The 23,960-nt window shown below is 43.2% G+C and overlaps 1 pseudogene across 1 annotated transcript in view; it reads left to right on the forward strand.

The window, feature by feature from the left end:
• The first annotated feature begins 7,827 nt into the window (after positions 1-7,827).
• The window catches only part of LOC310922125 (solute carrier family 25 member 43-like), a 33,951-nt pseudogene continuing 17,818 nt past the window's right edge, over positions 7,828-23,960 (forward strand). Inside the window, exons 1-3 of the transcript XR_014592767.1 lie at positions 7,828-8,104; positions 11,351-11,590; positions 12,581-12,753. The product of XR_014592767.1 is annotated as a solute carrier family 25 member 43-like (transcript). The remainder of the gene's footprint in view (positions 8,105-11,350; positions 11,591-12,580; positions 12,754-23,960) is intronic.

A 23,960-nucleotide genomic window follows, 5' to 3' on the forward strand; every position in this document is an offset into this window, starting at 1 on the left:
CTGAGAAGTTGTGCTCGCAAAGAGAAAGAATTGCGAAGAAATTAATGAAGAATTTAGGTTTAGGAAGGTTGTTTGTAATGACAGAAACGCTGAAAACAGAATGGGAAGAGGAGGAGAGGGAGGAAGATTGGAATCTCTTTGAAGTGTTGGCCCGTGCTGCTGCCTGCCTAAGCTCTGCCCACAGTCACGCTGTGCTGCATCTCTGCAGCTGCACCGCCGCCCGTGCTCCCGTTCACCTCAGCCCCCGCGTCAGCCCTAAATCCACCGAGAGTTCGGTCTCACCCAGCCATGGCTGCCCTGACCGCGGCCACTCCGCCTGCCACACCAGGGGTCCCATTGACTTCGACCACTCCACCCTCATCCACTTTCCCCGCAGCCCTGTCCTCACTTGCTTATGTTACAACACAAGCGGCTCACACCCCCTCGTTGTTAAAAGACTCGGCTTGGAGTCCTGTTTTTCTCCCCTCTGCCTTAGAAAAATTAATCCATGAAACAAACTCTGTTCTTATATCTGCAAAAAATAACTTTCTCTTTGAGACAGGAAGCCTAGTTAGAGTCCAAAACTGTCTCGATTTGAGTTTTGAAGACAGAAAGAAGGGAGAAAACCAAACGCCGACAGTTACATCTAAAAGAAAAACAAAGAGTTTGGTTTTCAAGAGATGAATATTTTATAAAGCCTTTAGCGACTTTAAAAATAGGTCCTAAAGAGGAAGTATTCCAATTTTTGGTTGATCTTAAAACAGAGAAAACATGTATCATTAAAAACCCAATAAGATGTAAGGTAAGTAAAGAAATCTCAGAAATGGTGACTGTAAAAAAAAAAAAAAAAAAAAAAAGTTTGAAGCATCTGTCATAAAAAAACGTAGTAATTAAAAGGAATACCAACATATGGATGAGAAATATATTATTAATGCCTAAATTGGGTCTTAATGTGTTGGGAAAAGATCTAAGAATATTATTAAGAATGAAGGCTATATCAGAAGAATAATGAAAGTTTGGCAAAAGTAAAAATCCTCTTAGAAGAAGAGAGAAATTGTATTGATGGTTTGTAAGAAAATCTTACCAAGAAAAGAATGTAGCTTTAAAAGTGTAAAATGTTTACTGATTGGGAATAATACTTAAAAAAATAATTAGGAGAAAAGAGGACTGTTTGAAAAGGGATTAATGCAGTTTTACAAATTAATAGAGAAGTTAATTTTAAAGAGTTTTTGGTTTTGTTGTTGTTTCCGAGGGATGTATATGATAAAAATGAAATTTGAAATGTTTATCTTGTAACATAACAGTAAAAAGCCACCTCCATGGGCCCTCCCCTTGGGGGGGGGTGGGGGGGCAGTGAAGGGGGAGTTGCCTGGTCGCTTAGAAACCGCCCGCAGACACTCTCTCTCCGACCCCAGAGTAGACTGCCTGCCGCCCTGAAAGAGAAAGAGTCTGCCCCCCCGCCAGACCACCTTAAAAACAGAGCTCCATTCAAAGAAGCCCGGCACTGCGACTCCCAACCCCGATGCCGGAGCGAAAAGGACCGCCACCGGAGCAGCCGGCACTGCCGCCGCCGCCGGGGCCGGGGAGAGGGAGGGCTTGCCTGCTCGCCACTGCCGCGGGGCTGGCTCCCAGAGTCCCCGCCGCTGCCGCCACTGCTGGAGCAATGCCGTGTGTCCCCGTGGTCCCCGCTGAGCCGCCCGCCCCGGCCCCGACCCCCGCCGCCGAGCAGCCGGCCGCCCGGCCCGAGCCCGGCGCGAAAAACCCCAAAGCCCGCAAAACCACCATGTGGCGCGCCCAGACCGCCACCCCGCTCCAAAAAAAAGGGAACCCACGCCCGCCACGTTCCATCCCCACCACACAGCCCCGGCGCTGCCCACCATCGAAACTTCCAAGACACCATATCTGATTGTGAAACTGCCATTAGAGCCCGCAGCCCCTGCTTCCCGAGGGCGACCCTGTACATGCAAATTAGAAATCCCAGGTGCATCTCGGGACTCTTTTAACACCAAAAACCCCTTATAAAAATAAAACTAAGTAAAATTAAAACACACAAAAACCAATACTAGGCCGTGTAAACCCTAGAGTATCAGGGGAACTGATTTTTCCAGTTTTTGTGACTCGCTGTGACTTGAAAGTACCAAGCCAGAAGTGAGACCCCAAGGAAAACAAAGGAAATTCAGAACTCTGGGAACACTCCCAGCGAGGGAAGAGTTCTCCAGCTCTGCTGAAACTGCCTGCAGCAGAGCTGACAAGACCCTCCTCCTCCACGGCGCATCAGGCAGCCAAAACCCCTCGAGCAACCATTGTAAGATCTGATTAATAAAGGCATTTTAAGGAGATTAATATTATCTCCGCCCATATTTATAACATATATGTAATATAGACTGTTGGTTTAAATTTTTTTAAGAAGGTGCATAGTATTATGTTGTTAAAAGAAAAAGTTTTCTGTGCTTTGAGGAAGGAGAAAGGTGGTGTTCAAGCTATTAGAGACAGTAGAAAACAAAGACCAAGCGATAATTAAGTAAATCAGTCTTCTCTGCCCCCGCCACCCCCCCAACTGACCCTGTTCCCCTGCCGGCTGCCTCCGTACGTGGCCATCTCGCCCGCCCCAGTCCCCGTACCAGCAGCTGCCCCCCGCACGTTGCTCCCGTGCCGCTGGCTGGCCAGCTGTCCATGGCTGCCGCGCCTGTGTTTGCTCCAGGCCAGACCACATAGCCGAAAGTCGCTCCAATAGACATGTCGGGGCATGTCCCCAGCCCCAGTTCCGGCAGCATAAGTTGCAGCAGCTCCACCGAAAACCCCGCCTGTCCCAACCACAGCCGTTTCGATCACCCTTCCCCTGCCCGAAGCTGCTCCAGCTGTCCCGGCTCCAACGGCTCTGCCCTTGATGGCTCCGGCTGTGCCGAGTGTAGCCAGCAGAGACCATGTGCAAAAGATCCATGCCCCAATTTGGTTTCCGCCGAAAAACCCTGTCCTGTCGGCTGTTCCGGCTGCAGCCCCCGCCAAACCCCTTTCCTTTCTTGGAGGACTCAGCCCCGGGGCGGACCCCTGCCCCCATCCCTCCCTCTCTGCCAGGCCCAGCCTTTGCCACTCTCCCCATAGTAAGGACAGCCGCTGCTAGCCAGAGGGCTTCTCCTCTTAAAGGGAGAACACCATACCAACATAAAAATAAAAACACAAAAAAAGCTAAAATAAAAAAATTAATTTATTCCCATTACGAGAAGTTCCTATAGGAGGGAGAAGCACAAAGTTTGCAAATACCCTTTGACTTCTTCAGAAGTCAGAAATTTTAAAAAGGAAAAGGGTTGATACATGAAGATCTTATGTTAGAGGTCTTAAAAAGTTTTTTTGAAAATTTTGGAAATTTTTAGAAATTTTTTAGAGGTCTTAGAAGTTGGGTTTTTTTTTTAATTTTAAGAGCATTGATATTGCCTGAAGAGATAGCTATAAGATATCAAAAGGAGGGATGACCTCAAAAATAGAAAGGTATTGTTTTGATGGAACAGACGATTAGAGTCAAAAGAGTTGTGAGAGTTCTAGCGTTTGATAAGAAGAAAGTAGAAGTTTAAAGAATGTGGTGAAGAAAAAGAAAGAATTATGAATTAAAATAATTTTTTTTGTTATTGAGAATATTTTTCTAACAAAATTAATGCTCAAATGCCATAAGTGAAATGTGTGTTAGAAGTCCAAGTGTAACCCAAATTGGAACCTAAAAGTAACACCCTAAAAAGTAATGTTTGAATTGTGAAACTGTTGTTTATGAAGTAAAGAGAAATAAATGTTAAAAAGGTATATCTTCACAATTCCAAAAATAAGAAGGACAGTTCTTTAACCCCACAGCCTTAAGATGCTTTTTCAAGTTTCACAAACAACTGAAGCTGCAGTATGACTAACGACAAAAAACCTGCAAATTTTGAATCAACACCAACAAAATCAATAGACCAGTATAAAAACTTAAGAATGAACTGTAACATCCAAACCAAGTGATACCAAATTGAATTTTAAACAGAGCTAAGTGGTGATAAACTAAAAAAGACTCAAGTAAATTTAGACGTTTTGAACAAAGAATTTTCTCTATTTTACTTCTCTGCATAACACTTAAAAATCAGTCGTCTGTCAAATCCTCCTACCTCTGTTTCTTCACAGATACAAAAAAATAGACTTTTAAGTAACTCTACAAGTGTGAGTAATTAAAATTGAAATATGTAATATTGTTTTAAAAGTGTTTGTCACCCCATTGTGTAATATTGCAAGTACATAAAAATCACAAAAAAGGACTGACTCCATATCCCTAACATTTTGGCTAATTTATTTTAAGTTCTATACCTTACAGAACAGACAATATGTTTTTACCTCTTTTATTTTCCCTACTTTTTTGTGTGTTTAAAGTAGCTCTTTCATACTAACTTAAAGACATTTTATTACTTATTAATCTGTCTTGTTTAAAGAAGGAGGGCAGAGAAGAATGCCTATGTGAAATACCAAGAGGATATGTTAGTGCTCACAAAATATAGGGTGAACTACTACCCGGCAGAGTGGGAATTAAGGAAAGAGTTTTCAACTAAACTGGTACTGTGTCAGAGTTAATACAGTAGCTGTGATTCCTTTGTGTACACACACAAACATGCAGATATTTGTAACCAACAAGGGACATTCTTGAGTTATGCTGGCAGTGTTGTCCCCACAAAAAGGTACAAATAATTACTGATAGAAATCTAGTTCTGTCAAGTTTATTCTCAAGAGCAAATTTTTCTTCTACTATTTGAAAGTCACAAAAAAAGATATAAAAATTTGTTCTTCTAAGTGGGTGGGTCAAAAATAATTTAGGGTACTAATTATATAACTTTATAAGGTAGAAAACTTTGTCATTCACCTCTTAGACAGAAGTTAAGATATTAGTTGAGATAGATTTTTTTCTTTTTTAGGAGAATTCTTTGTGTGTTTGTTAAAAGACTTTTAAAGGTGTTTTGTTTTTCACTATTTATATAAGATGTCAAAATTTTTCTTGTAGTGAAATATGAGGAGAAATATTATGAATAACAAAATACTTGCTGCTTAGAAATATCATTGCGGTATATGCAAATTTTTTTAGTAATTTTGTTTCTTTCCCTGCTTAATGGCATTAAATAGCACTAAATTATTATAAATTTTGCAGAAACTGTTTTGGAAGTTTTACTTAGTTTTCCAGCTTTTTGCAGATGAGACCTATCTCACAAAACTGGTGGTGCTAATTGCTGTCAAAGGGGGTTCTCATCTATGTTTCTAAGGAGTATCTAATCTCTCAAATCAATGCATAACAAATTGAGTGAGTGTTTTTGCCTTAAATAGAAATAAATCCTATAGTGTATGTATCTTTCTAAGTTCTCCTAAAATAGTGAAAAAAATCTTCTAAAATAGCAAAAATTCATTGTCTTCCTACCCCAAAAACAAACTGAACAAAAGATCTGCCCACCAAAAACCTTCAATATAATAAAGCTCTAACATTAAAATATTTATTAAGTTAACAAATTAAAAATAGCCCATAAATACCTTAATAGAAAAAAAAGAAGTAAAGGAGTAAAAGTAGTTTCCTTTATTTTGCACTCTGTAGTTTAAGTTTTTTTTGTTGAGTAATTTTTTTTCTCTTTAAGTTTCCTTTTAACCTATCCCTCAATCCTAGTTACAGTTAAAAAAAGTTGAGGCTTTCAAAAATTAAATAGTTTTAAAAGTGATTCCCTAAAGAAAAAGATGACACCCTAATTTCAGTAAAATAATCATGCAAAAAAATCACAATACATTAAATAGCTGAATTGAAGATGCAATTATTTTAGTTTTACTCAAAGTGCAGCTCTGGCCAGCACAAATAATTGTCAGTTCTAAAAAGGCTTTGCAGCTGGCCTTTGGATTAAAAAGACTTTACTGCCTTTTAGTGATGCATGTATACATATATCCTAGTAAATGGAGATTACCAGTGCCTATTGAGTGAAAAAATACCTAAAAAACGGTAAGAAAATTACAGTTAAGAAGTGTCAAAAATGATTTGCCTAAAAACAAACAAAAAAAAAGGTGACAAAAAATAGAGAGCAAGACTGAGTTAGCCACTGTACTTGCCACCAAAAAGATCATATACTCCTACTGTAGATTGTGACCCCATAAGCATAAAGAGTGAAGGTATAAGCCATACCAAACCTCTGTTATTCCTTTTTCTGTCACTCATTCTTTGTCTTTTCCCTTATAAGATATTGGCAAAATCATGCTACAAATGCTATAAAAAGTTGTATATGAAAAAGACACCAAAGTTCCTTTCTTATTACACATACCCATATCAACAGTCACTGTTATAACCCATCCAAATTAGATAATTGTATTCACAATGGGAAAAAATATTGGATTGTGGAAAACTTAAAGACCAATAGTAACAAGTTGGAAAGTAAGTGTCCAAAAGGGGAAAAGATGGATTTGTTTCACATATGCTGTTAAGAGTAAAGTCCAAAATTTAGTAGAAGAAAAACTAATAAATAAAAAAAAACAAAGCTAACACAGCAATCAAACCCAGTACAAATTTCACTCCAAAATTTGTATACTAAACTAGACCAGCAATTAAAAAAAGAAATAAATATCTCAAAACCGAAAAAAATCTGTTTGTTGAATTAAGAGAAATAATAAACAAAGAACTTAACATAACCAACTGTTGGGTCTGTAGAGGGGCTTTGATGTCAAAAGAACAAAAAAATCATAGTGTTAAAGAAACAAAATAATATAAAAAAAAAAACTTTTGAAGAAGCAAAAATGATCTGTAAAAAAATGAACAAATAATGCAGGCTAAAAAACAAAGAATATGGCTCAAGCCAAATGAATTATAAAAGAAAGAGTGAGGAATTGTTATAAATGTGTATTATAAAGTTGGCTTTTCGCAACGTGTGCTATATAGTTAATAATATTGTAGTAAGGATGTAAGTTTTTTATTTCTGCTATTAATAAAGAAAATTAGGCATAATGGTAGTAGTTGATATAAGTATGCTTAAACTGTCTGTTTGGTCAGGATAACATCCAGTGAACATGTAAAGACTCAGCTACTGATACACCAACTATCAGCATCTACCATCTGAAGAAAGTATGGACCAAGGCCCAAGCTGGAGGTGATGATGAAGACACAGCCACGAAACACGCATGCTCTAAAAAGGCGGACCCAAAAAGGAGCCATGCTAAATAGTTCCTGGAATATGGAAACTAGTTTATGGAAGAATATAAATATGCAACAAACTGATGCAATAGAAAAAGTATTTAACAAATGTCTCTGATATAGCAGGTGTGGACTTGGCTGAGTGCCAAGTCACCCGGCTGTCCGTACTTGGCTCTTTATCTATCTCTTAATTGCCTTAATTTTTTTATTAAACCTATTTCTTAAAATTTACTGGAAAAGTAAACCTCGTTTTTCACAAACGCAGAGTGCTTCAGGAGCAGTACGCGGTGGTTTTGTGTAGTTGTGCGGTTGCTGCATTCACACCCTGTGGAAATACGTTTAATTGTAAGGAGAAAGGGGTGTGTCCTGAGTGCAGCTGGGTCACTGTTGCGAGGGCGCTTTTTTTCCGGCTACATAAATGGAAATAATGTCATAATCCATGAATTCAGGTGCAAACAGGGGTAGGGGCACAGTCTGGGCTCACCCGCGGGCAGGGCTGCTCCGCTCCGGACATCCGCTCCCGGTTTTCCGTTTGTCTCCAGAGCGCGCGCCCGGGGCGCGCGGAGCCCTGCACCGCACCCCCCCCCCCCCCCCCACCAGCAGCCGAGGCGGGCGGCGCCACCCTCACTGTGGCCGGGCCGCTCCGTGTGCTCCGCTGTGGCGGGGCCGGCGAGGCCGGCGGGGCCATGGCCACCCTGCGCCAGGACGGACGGGTCACCGCCCTGCAGCGCCTGGGCTGCGCTGGGCTGGCGGGCGGGCGGGCTGAGTCTCAGCCTGACGGCGCCGCAGGAGCTGCTTGACGGTGCTGGCGCAGGTGGGCACTGGGCACCGCCGGCGGTGGCTGCGCGGCGCCGGCCGCAGCCTGTGCTACACCGAGGGCTTGCAGGCCCTCTGGAAGGGGAGCCTCACGGCCTGCCTGCGCCTCTGCCCCTACGGCACCCGGCAGCTCGCCGCCTCCCGCCGGTAAGCGACCGGCCCGCGCGGGGGCTCCAGGGGTCTCCGGGGACCTGCGCTCCCGCGCCGGCCTTGGTAACAGCGGAGGGGACCGGATGGAAAGTGCCGAGTTTAGTCTAATGTCTCTGTCTCTGCCGGGTGGTCAGCTGGATGTGCGCCCCTTCTCCCCAAAGACGCGGACCCTTGCTTATGTTAGGAAAATTAATCCGCAAACGCCAGAGGTTTATGTCCAAAAAGGAGACAGAGTTCTTTGACTTTATTTGAATAAAGGGAGAGGCCATGGAGCATTTCCCCTGGGGTCTCTCAGATTTTTGGAGGACGCAGCCTCCTATTTATCCTAATTTCCTGGCTGCATTTCCCTCTCTCTTTCCCCATTGGCTGAGGTACTTCAGTGGTACAGACTTCCCGGAGTGCCTAATACCTAAGATTCCCCTTTAATGTATAACACCCCTTTTAATTTTTAATTCTTATGGAGTTTATGGGTTTTCCCCATTGTTTCTTTCAATATCCAATTTCATTTATCAGCAAACCTACAGTTTGTTTGTAAAGGCAAATATCTTCTTTTCCATTCATCAATCAGTGGACTCGTTCCCATTGTTTCTTTTATCTCTCAGTGCTAGTTTTACCTACCAGCAGACCCACTGCTTGTTTGTAAAGACAAATCTGTCACTTATAATTTTATTTACCTAATTTATTCAGTGTGTAGCAATTGTTAGGGCCTGGTGATATGCCAGCAATTGCTTATAAAATCCTAAGTATTCTTCACATGATGAAGAGTCAATAGTCTGTTAAAATTCTTTTGCTTAGGTTCATTTAGAAATTAAGTTACAATGCAACCTGCAGGTGTGGCTGTCACATCTGTTCTTTGCAACCAATTTGTTTAATTAATTTATACGCTCTCAAGTATTTATGTTGTCTGTATCAAAGAAAATAACAAAATCACAAGTCAGATATTTTACCCTATCATGCAGGAGTTGTTAAGCAAATTTGATCAGTTTTCACATTGATAAGTTGTAGCCCTGGTTCGTGCCTGAGATGTTTGGTTTTCTGAAATTCCTTTCCCAGGGAATTTTCTGTAAACAAGAGACATGTTTTGGTAATGGCAAAATTGTTTACATATTTTCCCTAGGAGGGACTTCTTCATGTCCCTCTGGCATGACCAATGTGATTGAAGAGGTTTGTCTTCTTGTCACCAATCAAATTGGTCTGTGTAGAATAGTATAAAAGGGGAGACACTTCCTGAGAATAAAGGAGTCGTTTTCAGCCTTCTGAAGTCAGAGTCTTTGTGTCATTGTGGTGTACTACAGCATCAATAAGTGACATTATTTGTTTTAAGATCTTGTTTTTGATAATACACAGATATTAAACTAAGTGCTGGAAGGACTGCAGCAGGACGAACATGGAGCAGTGCTGTTGGAGCTCTGCCAACCATGCTGTTTCCTAGGATTCCCTTCTGTTGCCAGTATCTCAGCCTTTGCAGAGTGCCTGACTGCGCACACCAGAATGTTTTGCCACTCTGTGGGCTGGGCTTTTTTTTTTTTTTTTTTTTTAATTGCAGTCAAATGTTCATGGTAGCACATGACATTTCCATCCAGCTGGGTGATGAGTTGTTCTGTTCTGGGCAGCAGCACAGCCCCACTGGTGCTGCCAACCCTCTGGGTTTGTCACTCATCTGCCCCAGCAATTCACTTGCCCATCACTGCCTGCACCCTTCAGGACACCACAAATTAAGTGACCCTAAAACTGGGTAGCTTTTTTGTGTCATAATAGATGCAGTGGTCAAACAAAGAGCAAGATAATGTGAGTGGGAAGGCACAAACAGTAATTTAAATGTAATTTAAAGGTCACAGAAAAGGCAGTGTGTTGCACCAACATAAAGCAGTTGATTTTGAGCAAAATAACTTCATTGTTTGTTCAGCTTCAGACAGTGTATTCCTTTTGCAAGGCTAAAGTTTGTGTCTAGTTTTCACAGGGTATTCTGAACTACAGGTAGAAGTAGGCTACCAGGAAATTAAATACAAGGTGCCTATGCTTAATCCTTGATATAGCATTTGGGGGTTTTTGAAAATCTTTTCTACTGGGAGAATTGTGTGCATACAGGCAAGAAACACAAAAAGAAATGTTACAGGGCAGCTTAGGTAAACAGTCTCAGGAGGAGCAGGACTGAGCACAGTCAGCACCCCAGGGACGGTGACTTCACGCTCCCTCAGCAATTACTTTGCATGGATTCTTGTCTTTCCATGGTCATTTTAAATGTTATCAAGTAGAGCTTAGAGATACCCCACCACCTTCCCCACGTATTTGTGCACACACAGGAAAATTAGGCTGTGGGTTAGGGACTGCCTAAGACACAAGAAAAAAGGTTTATGCCCTTTTGCTTCTGCTTGGCTGGGCTTTCTGCCCTGGGTACTCCCAGGACTCAAGACAAGTAGATTCAGAGATTTGTAATGCAGTAGAAAATGCACATTCATGTGAAAAAAAAATCAAGTGAGTGAGCAGTGACTTGTAAATATTCACAAATTATTTTGTTCTGCACATGGTTACACCATGCAGGTTAAATGTAGATGTGCTTTTTAGATGTTTTAGTTAATGCTTCCAAAATAGAATAATATATTTCTTTACCTCCAGCTAAAGCTCTCAAATGTTTTTACTTGCTTCTCGCTGCCTCTAGGACATTACTCCCTGATGTAGGAATTTCCTGTCATAGAAAAGTCCTTCAGTGCACCACGAATGCATGATTTGTGTGTGGGTTTTAAAACTGTACTACAATTTCAAATTTTCAAATTGAGACTTAAACTCCTGAGCATAATAGCGCCTGGACATAAGTCTTCTCTAGAGGCGTGTCCCTGTGAACCTTCCTGTCCCAACATAAGTAACAGAAGAAGATTCAGTTGCTCTCAGAAGGCCTGTGATGTCATTATCTACATATTTCCTCTTACATGATAACCCTAAATGGCAGGTTGGACCAATGTCTTTAACTGATGATCGGATAATTTCTTGCAGATGTGTTTTAAATCATGGTAATTTTCATCCTGTATATGGAAATATTAAAGAAAGATTTTCATCCTGTAGATGGATGCTTGTGTGGTGTTACATATAATAAGATTGAGGATGAATCACATGTTAAAATTTCAATTCCTGCTGATGAAGTGGCTTGTGGACAGAAGAACGTTTGCATCAAGAATCATCTGCCCTAATTTTTCATGTGTTTTCTTCAGTGTCATTAATAGTACTTCTTTTATGTGTTTGCTTTAGACTTGTTACCCTTTTCATGGATGAGCTGGGCCATATCTCCCATTGGAGAGCCATCATGGCAGAAAGACTGGCTGGCATGGTTGCCACCATCGTGACATACCTCACTGATGTGATTAAAACACGGCTCATCATGCAGAACCAGCTGGAACCATCTTACAAAGGAATTTATCATACTTTTTACAAGATTTATCATCAAGAAGGACTCTGCATTCTACCATGGTGTTTCACCAGCAATATTAGGTAAAACAATACTGGGGTGAAATCACCTCACTGACTGGTTTTTGTTGCAGCTGTGTAGTGTGTTTACTTGCTCACTTGATTTCAAAACCAAATAGGAATGTTTTCTTGTAGAAGATGTGGAGATTTGCAAGGCACTGCAATACTGATAACCTTTGCTGCAGCTTTATTACTACAAATTAGGACCAAGTATGTAGCATTTTATATATGATTAAGTGTTCAGCAAAATACTCTTTTCCTTCTTTTATAGATTATCTAATTGTGCTTGGATGTACAATTTTCACCATTAAACTCTTAAAAAACATTTATATACACACACAGAGTGCTTGTAATTCCTGTTGAGTGTGTCTCCTGAGCTATTCAGTGAAACCAGTGTGAGCTGTAGCATATACTAGGTGTGAAAAGTGAAGATTAATTATATTCTCTTTACATTAAATTAATTTTAATTATTTATTTACTCTCCATAGCCTTTAAAATGCCATTTAACTGAGTCCACTTTTTCACAATATGGCATTAAATAAAATGCGTAACAACAACAATAATAATAAATTTATAATCCCACTATAAAACTGATGAGAGCATGAAACAAGCAAAAGAGGACAGAAGTATCCCTCATCAGCCTGACTGAAGACATAGCTCTGTTTACCTGTGCAGGTGCTGGGGTTGGGTTGGACTGGGAAAGAGCTTGTCACAAGAGAGAACCTGGAGAAACACCTGACCTGTCATGAGACTATAGCAGTTAATAATTCTGACAACATGCACATTCTGATAGGTAAATGTATGCCCTGATCAGCATATCTAGGTGGTACAATATGGGTGTTTGGTGGTAAACCAGGGACTAAAGAGTAAAGTTCTTCAAAATCTGGATTAGGTTTGTGGAATGTGAGGTGTAAATTGGCAGCAGCTCCTCCCATCTTCCTAGTTATGTGATGGGCAGCTCTCTTCTCTTGGTGTACAGTGTGTTGATATAATCCTGTCTGGTTTGCTTTCTAGGTGCTGCCCCATTTTCTGCAGGCTCATTCTTTGTTTACATCCGTCTGGACAAAATCTGGCAAGAACCCATAGTTTGTTTCACTCCTCTTCAGAACTTCATAAATGGCTGTGTAGCAGCTGCTGTGGCACAGACACTTTCTTTCCCCTTTGAGACTGTCAAGAGGAAGATGCAAGTACAGAACATTCATGTTACCAGTACTTTGTCGTAGGTGCTTGGTGCAAGAGCTTGGGGCAAGACTAGCCAGGTGATGGTGATCATGGGGGCCACTTTATTTCTCTTACCAGTAGACTACAGAGACTTTGGCTTTGGGTTTTTTGGGTTTTTTGCTCGTTTGTGGGAGTTTGTTTGTTTGTTGTTTTGTTTTTAAAGTCTGGAAATCATTGCTACAAATGGGTTGTTATACCTTTAATGTGAGTTCAAGTACTATCATGGGATATGTGTATACTCTCAGACTCCGTCTCTGTAGCTTTTTTTTCTTTTTTCATAGCAGTTCCATCAAATTCTCAAATTTCAGAATTGGAAAACCTTCAGTGAAATACAGGCTGAAAGTTTGCCAGCTGAAGAAATTCAGTCTCCTTGGTGGTAGGCAGGATGAATGAGATTCATGTAATTTTCAAAATCTGTGTGTCTGCTGTTTATGCCTCACCACAAAACAAACTTCCTCAGTATTAAGTGTGAAGGATCATAACTGTCCTTGTTCTTATTTCTGACTCCTCTGGTTAACAAGTGGCTTACCATCTGCAGGTGCGCCTGTTTTCCTGGAGCATCAGCAAAACAAGAGTTACTATATCTTCCTGATCCTTTCTCCAGAACTATGCAGGTGTCTGGTGCAGCCTACCGGCTAGCTCGTTCACTGATCCGCATACAGGAGTACAGCCTTGTACCATTTAGGTTTGGTGGGTCTGAACCTCAAGCAGGAATGTGGCAATTGGCATGAAAGAAAGGAGGACTCTTCACGTGGGTAGCAACCAGGTTTATTCCACCCAGAGACCCACCTCAAATGTGGTCTCTGGCCCTCGGGTTTCAGGTTAAGTACAGGGGGCGTAGACAGAGCAAGGGAGAATCTAGAACCAATCCAGGAGGGAAGGGGTGTGACCCAGAACAGGGGGCACTTAACAGAACAATAAAAGAAGGAGAGAACCTGAGAACTTGCCAAATCACCAAGCATCTCCACCAGAATTTTCCAGTCTTTTGGGCAGGATTACAGGGTGAACGACAAGACCCACCACCAGGGAAAAACCACAGGGGATTTGGGCATGGGGACATTGGGACAAACCATTACAAAACAAATAACAAAAACATACAGCATTTTTGGGAAACCCAAAATGCACGCCGCAACACAGAATTTTAACAATAATGATCTAAAAAAGACCCAAACCCCAAAAAACAACCACTATCCCACAGCTTCCATCTCACTGACATAATTCACTTGCTGATGTTGACTTTTCATTAGAACTTCATCAGTAGAGAGACAGTGAATAGCTTTCATCATATGGCCATTCTCTGGCAGGGGCAGATGAGTTTGGGTTTTCAGCCTAGTTCCTGGGAGTGCAGATTTATTATTTATTTATCACAAAGGGAAGCTTTTGTGATGTTATTAGAAAAACAGTCACTTATTGTGGCAGCCTTATATAGCTCCTTGCCCCCTTCATCAAGTGGTAGCCAGGTTGCCAAGTCACGAGGTAGCAAAAGGTCAGTGAAACTGTGAATTTCCCTCTCCTGCTCTCTGAGTTCCCCTTTTCAGGGCTCAGATGCTGTGTCACAGAAGCCTTCACTGCTCCCTCTCCATCTTGTAGCAGAGAACCTCAGCAGAAGGAGTAAGGGCTTTTATCAGACCACTTCATGTAGCTGATGTGTCCAGAAGTCAAGGTTTAAACTGAACACTTTCATCAGGTATCTTATAAAATATTTCATACAAGAAAGAGATTCTGAGAACTAAAACTTGATCATTTTATCCAGCTGTACCAGTGGGTCTAAGAAAAGCAAATACACCTTACAAGCCTCCTTAGGCTCACAGCAATACTGCTGCCCTGAAGAATAAAAGAAAATAAAAGCATTTACTGTGCTGTTTCCCTTTTAATATTTTCTGTTGATGCAACAGTTACTTGAACATTCAGCTTTTGTGATCAGTTCAAAAGTAGATTTTGGCTGTAACTGGTGTGATGTTTTGTGTCAGGCCGTGTCTGGACAGGCATGTGAAGTGGGACAGGCCTGCGTTTCATTTTCCTGCCACTAGGCCATGCTCTTCCACCGAAGGAGGCTTAATCATCTGATCAGCACTTCCAGCAATACGGGAACTGGATTTATTGCCTAAATATGTAGGATATGGAGAGGCTGTTAGACATTAAAATCTGTACTCCAATATTTAATAAAAATTTTAGTTATTTATTAAATTATGTTTGGCAAAAAGCGAGCAAGCAGCGCTGGGTGCGCGGGGAGTCTGCGCTTCACCAACATGCACACCAACTGTTACTTCTGCAAATATTTATTCCATATATTCATACATATGCATAAGCATTTCTCGGCAGTTCTCAGTAGCCACCCCTCCTCCTCCCCATTTCCCGTTGTGGTGCCTATTGTCTTTATCTGCACATGCTGCGTATGCATGGGCTCTTTCTTGGTGGTCTTTTAGCCTTTTCTGGTGGTCGTTGGGAGGAAGGTGATCTTCCTTATTCATTTTTGCTGATCTTAGGTTCTCATGCAATTTTGCTTGCATACGCAGTTTACATGTTTGTCAAATTTTCCACCTGTTGTTCACCATATTCCATCCAGTTGCTTCCCCTCTAGCCTTATCTGGCAGTTTCTCAGAATTCATCTTTGTAATAGTCTTCATTCCCACAGTAAAATCTCATCATTATATATTTTTTTTTCTGACACGAATCATAGTTATATCTCTCACAAGGCTAAAAATACTTAGCACAAAAACAAAAGTCTCATTAACAGAGAGGGTTTCTTCCTCATAAGTGCATTGCAACACTGAACAGTGATTTTCTGAGCTTAAAGACACTCCTCCTGTTCAGTGATTTATTCTGAAGGCATGGGAGAAGGCAAAGGTATTTCAAAAGAACGAGCTGCCTAGGTGTAAAATCCTGTAATTTGTTGGGTACTGGAAATTAATTCATGTAGAGTTGTCCAGAAAAGAGACCTGTTGAAAACTGCAACCCACATTGATACCAAGAGCACACTGGAACTCCTGCAAGGTTATCCAAGAAGTTTGGGTTTTCCAATTAGCACCAGAGTATGGCCCAGCTTTGCAGGGATAAGCTCTGCTTTGTGTTTGCTGGTCTGTGCAGTTTGTAGGGTGCTGGTCAAAAGAGAGAAATGCCTAGTACAGCACCAGGAAAAGTATCATGCAAAGGGATGGACCTAGAAAAGGGGAGAATAAAGAAAAGGAAAATAACTTCAAGACATTTCAGAGTTCTGTAGAAAATGGGGGAGCAGATACTTCTGATCACAGTTTTTCTCAGACATCTTATTCTGAGCAGCCTCTAGTGATTCAGCTTTCTGGCTGATAGAAAGAGGGAGTTACCAAAACCTTCAGCTACCTTTGGGCCTTGGGTGTGCTCTGCAGTGCACATGGAGACGTGCTGGGCTTTTTTTAAACAGTGAATGCTGGGTTTATGGTGTATGAAGAAGAACCCAGAACGCTGTGGAAGTCAGTATCAGATTCCTTTTCCCTCCCTTTTGTCCCACCAGTCTGACAGATAGAGAGAGTATGTTGCTAAAGAAGATTTTTCCAGTGAAGCTGCTGGTGATGGAGAGCTAGGGAGTTGTAAGACAATCTCAGGAGCTTCAAAAACTGAGAAACTAGGACAAAAGGCTATCTCCATTGATTCTGGGGTGGAGAACAAACATGAGACCAGGACACCCAGTTCAGATCTTTACCTGATATGCTAAGCAGTCTTAGAAGAGTTAGTTCCATTCATCTCCACATCTGGACAATGCTTGAATTGTTTGCATAGACTAGGAAATTAATTCTGTTATGGGAGGAAGGATAAGGTGCTATTTTTGATCTCCATTGTAATAATCTTGCTTCATCCTTTCTCACTTTACATATCTGAATCCTACACTTCTGACATTGGCTGCTTCTGTCACTGACAGCTGTGGGAGTAGGAGCTGACTGTCTGAACAGTTCTTGAGGAAGAATTGTGTTTTGGTGATGCTTTATGATGTCAGATTTGCTCTGTAAGCATGGCTTCTGCCTTTGCTGTTAGAATTAGCTTTATCAAGTTTACTTTTTTATTTTAAAGATGCTGTGTTTGCTATATTTACACTGTTAAAAATGGGCGGGAGATAATATTTTTCTCCTTAAAATGCCTTTATTGATCAGCTCTTAAAGGGATGGCTCAAGGGATGGTCAGCTCTTCCTGGTTCACCTTGAGGAGGAGGGTCTGTTTGGCTTTGCAGTCTTAGGTCACTGCAGAGCCGGGAGCCCCGCTCTCGCAGGCGTGCTCGGAGCTCCCTTTTGCTGGGCTGTTCCAGGGGTATCTTTTCCCTCGGGTACTTTTTAAGTTACAGCGAGATACAAAAAACTGTTTATCAACACTTTAGGGCATAGCCAGTTCAGTACTACCTTTTGTGGGTCCAGATTTTACATTGGTTTGTTTTGGCGGGGGACTCTTGGTGCCAAATATGTCCCAGTTTGCAGTGGGGCTTTTCTAATTTCCATACTAGTGGGCCGCACGCGGCAGTGCCTGGGGGCACGGGGCCACCGGCTGCAGCAGCGGTGGCTGCCTCGTGGCGGCTGTGAGGGCGCAGGAGTCTGGGCAGCTCTGCAGTGGCGGGGCCGGCTTGGGGCCGCTGCAGCAGTGGCGGCTGCCTCGTGGCGGCTGTGAGGGCGCGGGGCCGGGCCGGTTGTCGGCGGCTCGGGGGTCTCGCGGTGGCCTACAGCAGCTCCATGGCGGCAGCAACTGCGGGCCGGCTCTGGCGGCCTGGGGGCTGCTCTGGCCCCAGCGGCAGCTGGGGTCTCATGGAGGTGGGGGATGTTGCACCGCCCTGGCAGCGGCTCCGGCGGCAGTAGCAGCGGCAGCTCCGGCGGCCCGGGGGCTGCTTTGGCCTCGGTGGCTCCTCGGCGGCAGCGGTGGGGGGAGGTTGTCAGCTTCTAGCGAGCAAACAGGCCCCCCTGCTTCTGCAGGGGGACCACGGAGGTGGCCCCCACTGCCACACCACAAGGACTTACAATTACAAATTATTTAGAACATTAATACACTTATTATACAACAATTAAGAGGATTTTAACACTTTAGACTTTTAACATATACTTAGGAGTTTTTTTAAACTTTATTTCTTTCAATCCCTCCTCTTTCTATTTGATCGGGTTTTTGACTCGCATCAATTTTACTCTTGGTAATTATTTTTTGTAACTTCTGATATTGGTTATAAATCTTTTCTGCTTTATCAAGTTTTTTTGCACTAGAGGTCAGTTCTAGTACACTTGCAGGCTTTCAGGGGCTGATTCTTAAAATTTGAAGACTTGCCTGTACTGTGGAGGTTATACCTCGAATAAGGAGGAGACTTGCAACTGCACTTAAAATTATGAATTCTATTTTCTTCCACCAGGCTTCTTTTAGGGGCTTAAAATTGTTTCACCAATTGATATTAATTAAGGGTGTCCACTTTTGGGTAGTTACATAGGCAACTTTTCTTTTTCTTTTGGAAATGTTTTGGATTACTCTATTTTTATTATCTGTTTCAGAGCAGCATTTTGATGAATTAAACTTCTCACAGATGCTACTTTCATTTGCTAGCAAATAGTCTACAACGAATTTTATTTGGTATACTTCTGCTCTTGTTTGGGCTATTTGATGGCTCATATGATCTAGGGCCAGGACTGTTTTATTTGATACAACTTTTAATATTGCCTGCTATCGGATAATCTGGTTTAACATATAAATTAGGGTTTTGTACCTCCAGGACTTATCTTGTACCCAGGTGGCTGACTTGTATGTTTTTATGATTTTTTCTGGGGTCTAAACTTTACTTTTCCAAGTTTGAGAATTGCTCATATCAATCACAGTTTGGTTTTGTTTCGCAATTACTTGCCCAATTTTTGGGGCTTTCCCTGAGGTGTTTTGGGTGTTGAAAGGGATCCAATTTTGGGCCACATCTTTGACCACTAGGGACTTTTTACAACCAATTCTCTCTATCAAATCAATAAACAAGTTCTTATTGAGGGGTTTGCCTATTTCAGTTTTTCTTATTGTTAGTGGTTCTTCTTCTATGAGGTCTATAACTCTTTCTAAAATATTTATTTCTTTTAGACAAAACCATTCTCTTATAGAGCACTCTCCAGTCAAGCACTGCCTAAAGGTGGCAGCATTTCTTGTGATCCAATATTTTTTTCTCTCTTCCTGACAGGTTGAGAGTTGGGAGTCAGCAAAGCAAGTGGGATTTGCGTTGGTATAAACTCTGATTAAGGACTGCGAGTTCTCCCCATCATAGATGGGGGAATATCCTTTTGAACCAGCTCCTTCTATCGGTCTACTCATCATTAAGACCATCATCAGTCCTCCCAAGAGTCCAGTATGAACCTTTTCCATCTTTAGGTCTCACCTGGCCTTGCCTCTTGGGTTTAGGAGCTCCTCAGGTTCAGCTTCCAGAGTTTTTCTTCTATACCGTCACACTTGGCTGTTAGTTTTAGGTAGCTTTCTTGGGGTGTGCTCTATGAGAGATTTCCAAATTTTTGATTTTTTTTATTAATAAGTATTAGTAATTCTTCTAATAATTTATACTAACTAAAAGCAACAAACAGTCCCACAACTTCAGTGATTGATATGAGTTCCCAATAACAACATTACAATTTCAACAACAAACTCTTAATAACAATATCACAACAATATCTATACAAACAGTAATCCAAAATTGTTTTGTATGTGGTAGCTGACTTATATAGGAGTTTTTTGTTTGGATTTTTTTTTGTTTTGTTTTGTGGGGTTTTTTTCACTGGGTTTTTGCTTTTTTCTTGAGGGTTATTTTTAAAGGGTCTGAATGTGGAATAACAGTCCACTTGGGAAGATTTCTCGGAAGGTTTGGGCTTGACAGATTGTTCGGAGGTGGCACTGGTCCTTTCACTCGGGTAACATGGGTCCAGCCTTTTTCCTGTGTTCAGACCGCAGTATGGGTAGTTAGCAGCATCTGGAAAGGACCTTCATATTTTGGAGTCAATGGAGTACTACTCCAGGACTTAATTAATACCCAATTCCTCAGGTTAATTTGGTGAATGTTTGAGTCAAGGGGAGAAGTTTGGGGAAGATATCCTTTTTTTCTGAGATTTTCTAGTGTTTTCCCAATTGTCATTATATACTTCTGGGTTCCGGTTTCTTCTTCTTGGTAACCTCCAGTGCTATAGGGGGTTAACAAGAATGGAAGTCCAAACATCATCTTATAAGGGGAAACCCTTATGTCAGATTGGGGCCTGGTTCTGATTCACAAAAGAGCAAGAGGCAAGCATCTGAGCCAATTTGGCTGTGTTTCTTTAATTAATTTGGTTAACACATTTTTGAAAGTCATAGAGTTTATGACACTTCTAATTTTCATTACTTTCCCCCTTAATAGCTTTTCCAATAAGTCTTGCTCCTCCTTGATTGCCTCATCAAGAGATAACTTCTGGCAATCTCTTTTCAGGTGTCCCGCTTCCCCACAGTAGAAACACTTCCGATCCTCTCCTTGCTTTTTAGGGGTCACCCAGGGTGGTAAAACATTCCTTTTTCCTCTTACTGGCTTCCCGTCCTCTCCGTTGGGTGGACTTTGGTTGGACACACTTTCCCTAGCCACAACTACCATAACTCTGGCTTTCGTTTTGGCTTTCTCTTCCTCCCTTCTTAGATAGACCCTTAAAGCTTCTCTTAGTAATTCATTTATTCCTTTTTCTTGCCAGTCCTCCATCTTTTCTAATTTCCTCCGAATATCGGGCAAAGACTTGATGACAAATTGGGTCTTAAGTAGCACCTGGCCTTCAGGGCTTTCAGGGTTAATATTAGAATATAACCAGAAATTTTGTTTTATTCTATTCAGCCACATGGCCAGGGTTTTATCTTTCCCTTGTATATTATCAAAGGTAAGCTTTGAGTTGTTGCTACAGGGAACTGACTCTTTAATCCCTTTAATCATCAAATTTCGATAATCATCCATGTTTCTCCTGTCTTCTTCCCTATTCGGGTTCCACTTTGGGTCACTTACTGGTAGTTTATGATCACCTGGGGGCCCCATTCTATTCTCCCTTTCTCAAATCTGTATCCCCGCAGTTCGAATCATTCTCATTTCCTCTGGGCTAAATAAAATCTTAAATATAGAATTCATCTCCACCCACATAAAAGTATTGGGACCCAAGAATTGATCTATTTGTTCAGACGCCCCTACTGGGTCTTCTACTAAGGTTCCCAGTTCTTTCTTGAAGTTCCTAACTTCTGAGGCTGTCAGGGGGGCATTTACAAATCCCACCCCTCCGGCAACTCCACCCATTGGAACTTCTCTTAAAAGAAAAAGTTTAGCTCTAGATCGGGTATTATAGCAATGTCCTCCTGGATTATTTTCAGAGGAAGGCTCTATGCTTGAGGTGAGCAAATTCGGTTCCAAATTGGCAGGTGGTGCTGGAACCATGGATGGCAACGGAGAGGGAATATGGCTACTGTTAGGGGAGACCAGAGGTATTACTGTTGAGTAGAAGGGGTTCTTACTTGATGGAGGGAGACTTATTGAAGGGCTGGTTAGGGAGGGGACACGGGTATTTGCATGTAAGGTCTGAGGATTAGAGGGAGGAATAGGGGAATCAGTTTGAGGAAGTTGAGGGGGACTTATAGGTGGGGCGGAAGGTATGGGAGGAGAGACAGGGGTTACAGTCTGGGAATGTCGAAAGGGGTTTACAGGTGGAACCTGGGGCATATCTGGATAAGCGGGAGGGGGAGGTAAGTAGCTGAGTGGATCCCAAATAGGGCTATTTTCTTCTTCCTTGTTCTTATCACTCTTTTTGCCCTTGTAATTTACAGATCTTTACATTCTCCCTACTTCTGCTCTGTTCTTGCCAACAAGCAGCATACTGTATTTGTTCTATTTCTATATCCCCTCGGGCTCTCAAATGTTGGTTTGAGTACACATCCAAGGGTCAATTGTTCCATGCCATGGCCATTCTCCAGGTAGACTTAGAGTAGGCCATACCTCTACACAATAATGTATCATTTTGATTTTATTCAAAGCTTTAATACTCTCCTCCCTGTCCCACTGTTCTAACATTTTTCCCAGTGGGCTCCCTGGAGGAATATGAGGTATTTTCTCTTTCTCCTGTTTTTCAGCGTCTTTTGGCTTACTTATCCAAGTACCCATTCTCACTTGGTAACTTCAACTAAAAATTTTTTAAAGCACTTTCACTCAAATCCACTCAGACTTAATTCACACTCACTCGTGGGCTCTGGAAGCAGTTTGTATGACCCGCCCTTAGGGTCTCGACCCCTGCTACAGCCAGCCCCCAGTACCCGTCAGTGGCCTGAGCCCACCCTGTTAGGGCTTCAGCCGCCACCCCAGCCGGTACCCTCTTTCACTCCTGCACATCCGGGGAATCCCCATAAGCAGCCGGCCAACCTGGGCCCAGGGTTCCAGTTACTACTTACTGCCAGGATTCACACACACAGCATGCGACTCACTCATACGCCCTATCGTTAAGTCCCTCGCACTTTGGAACTTCCCTAATTTTTTCACTCTCTGCACCCAGTAGCATCCTTTTGGGCACCCCCGACCAGTTCTACCTCTCCATACTCAGTAGCATACACCTCTCCTGGGTACCCCCGACCAGTACGACACCCTCAAACCCGGTAGCGTACCCAAAAAGACCCCCGACCAGTGCACTCTCCATACCCAGTAGCGTACCCCTCTCTTGAGCACCTCCGACCAGTGTGATCTTTCCTGTACCCCCGTCAGTTACCTCCAGCTAGTAACCTTGGCCAGTACCCCTTGCTCTCCCCACACCCCTTCAGGCCCTGGGAGCAGCCTCCTAGCCACCCCTCTAACCTGTGCTGGTGTGGTGCATGCCTCACACATTCATCCCTGGCCTTCCCGCACGCTTTAGGCGACCTGGGCGGTTTGCCCCTACAGGTCTAGGGAAAACCTACAGCACCACTCACCCTATGACGTGCCACTCACACTCTAATCAGCCTCCACACGTCCGGAGGGGGGTTCACTACACCCCTGGAGACGCCTCTCTCACTCTATTTCCTTTCGCTTCTCCCTGTTCCCGACCACACTCCTCGCGGAGGTGTGGAAATGTGGTAATTAGGAGTCCTCAATCACTCTGGGAGTTGGAACTGCCGGCTCCCGTCTCACACATACACACAGTCGCATATTTCCACTCCCGCCACCAGGTTTATACTTACCCGATGCTCCTCAATGGTATCCCTTGAGGCTGGCGTGGTGTCCCTCGAGGTTGGCGTGCGTTGTCCTCTTTGGTCCAGGAGGCCAGCTGTCCAGGAGATCCAAGGTCGGGCGGCGCCTTCCCGTCCTGGTCCTCTTCTGGGCGTGGCCAATCCCAGACGAGCTCCCCAAATTGTTAAAAATGGGCAGGAGATAATATTTTTCTCTTTAAAATGCCTTTATTGATCAGCTCTTAAAGGGATGGCTCAAGGGATGGTCAGCTCTTCCTGGTTCACCTTGAGGAGGAGGGTCTGTTTGGCTTTGCAGTCTTAGGTCACTGCAGAGCCGGGAGCCCCGCCCTCGCAGGCGTGCTCGGAGCTCCCTTTTGCTGGGCTGTTCCAGGGGTATCTTTTCCCTCAGGTACTTTTTAAGTTACAGCGAGGTACAAAAAACTGTTTATCAACGCTTTAGGGCATAGCCAGTTCAGCACTGTCTTTTGTGGGTCCAGATTTTACATTGGTTTGTTTTGGCGGGGGACTCTTGGTGCCAAATATGTCCCAGTTTGCAGTGGGGCTTTTCTAATTTCCATACTAGTGGGCCGCACGCGGCAGCGCCTGGGGGCACAGGGCCGCCGGCTGCAGCAGTGGCGGCTGCCTTGTGACGGCTGTGAGGGCGCAGGGCCAGGCCAGTTGTTGGCGACTCAGGGGTCTCGCGGTGGCCTACAGCGACTCCACGGCGGCAGCGACTGCGGACTGGCTCTGGCGGCCTGGGGGCTGCTCTGGCCCCGGCGGCAGCTGGGGTCTCATGGCGGCGAGGGGTGTCGCGCTGCCCCGGCAGCGGCTCCGGCGGCGGTAGCGGCGGCAGCTCCGGCGGCCCGGGAGCTGCTTTGGCCTCGGCGGCTCCACAGCGCCAGCGGTGCAGGGGGGGACTGTCGGCTTCTAGTGAGCAAACAGGCCCCCCTGCTTCTGCAGGGGGACCACGGAGGTGGCCCCCACTGCCACACCACAGGGACTTACAATTACAAATTATTTAGAACATTAA

The sequence above is a fragment of the Zosterops lateralis genome, assembly GCF_965231275.1.
Source record: "Zosterops lateralis genome assembly, chromosome: W".
In the NCBI taxonomy this organism is placed as follows: domain Eukaryota; kingdom Metazoa; phylum Chordata; class Aves; order Passeriformes; family Zosteropidae; genus Zosterops; species Zosterops lateralis.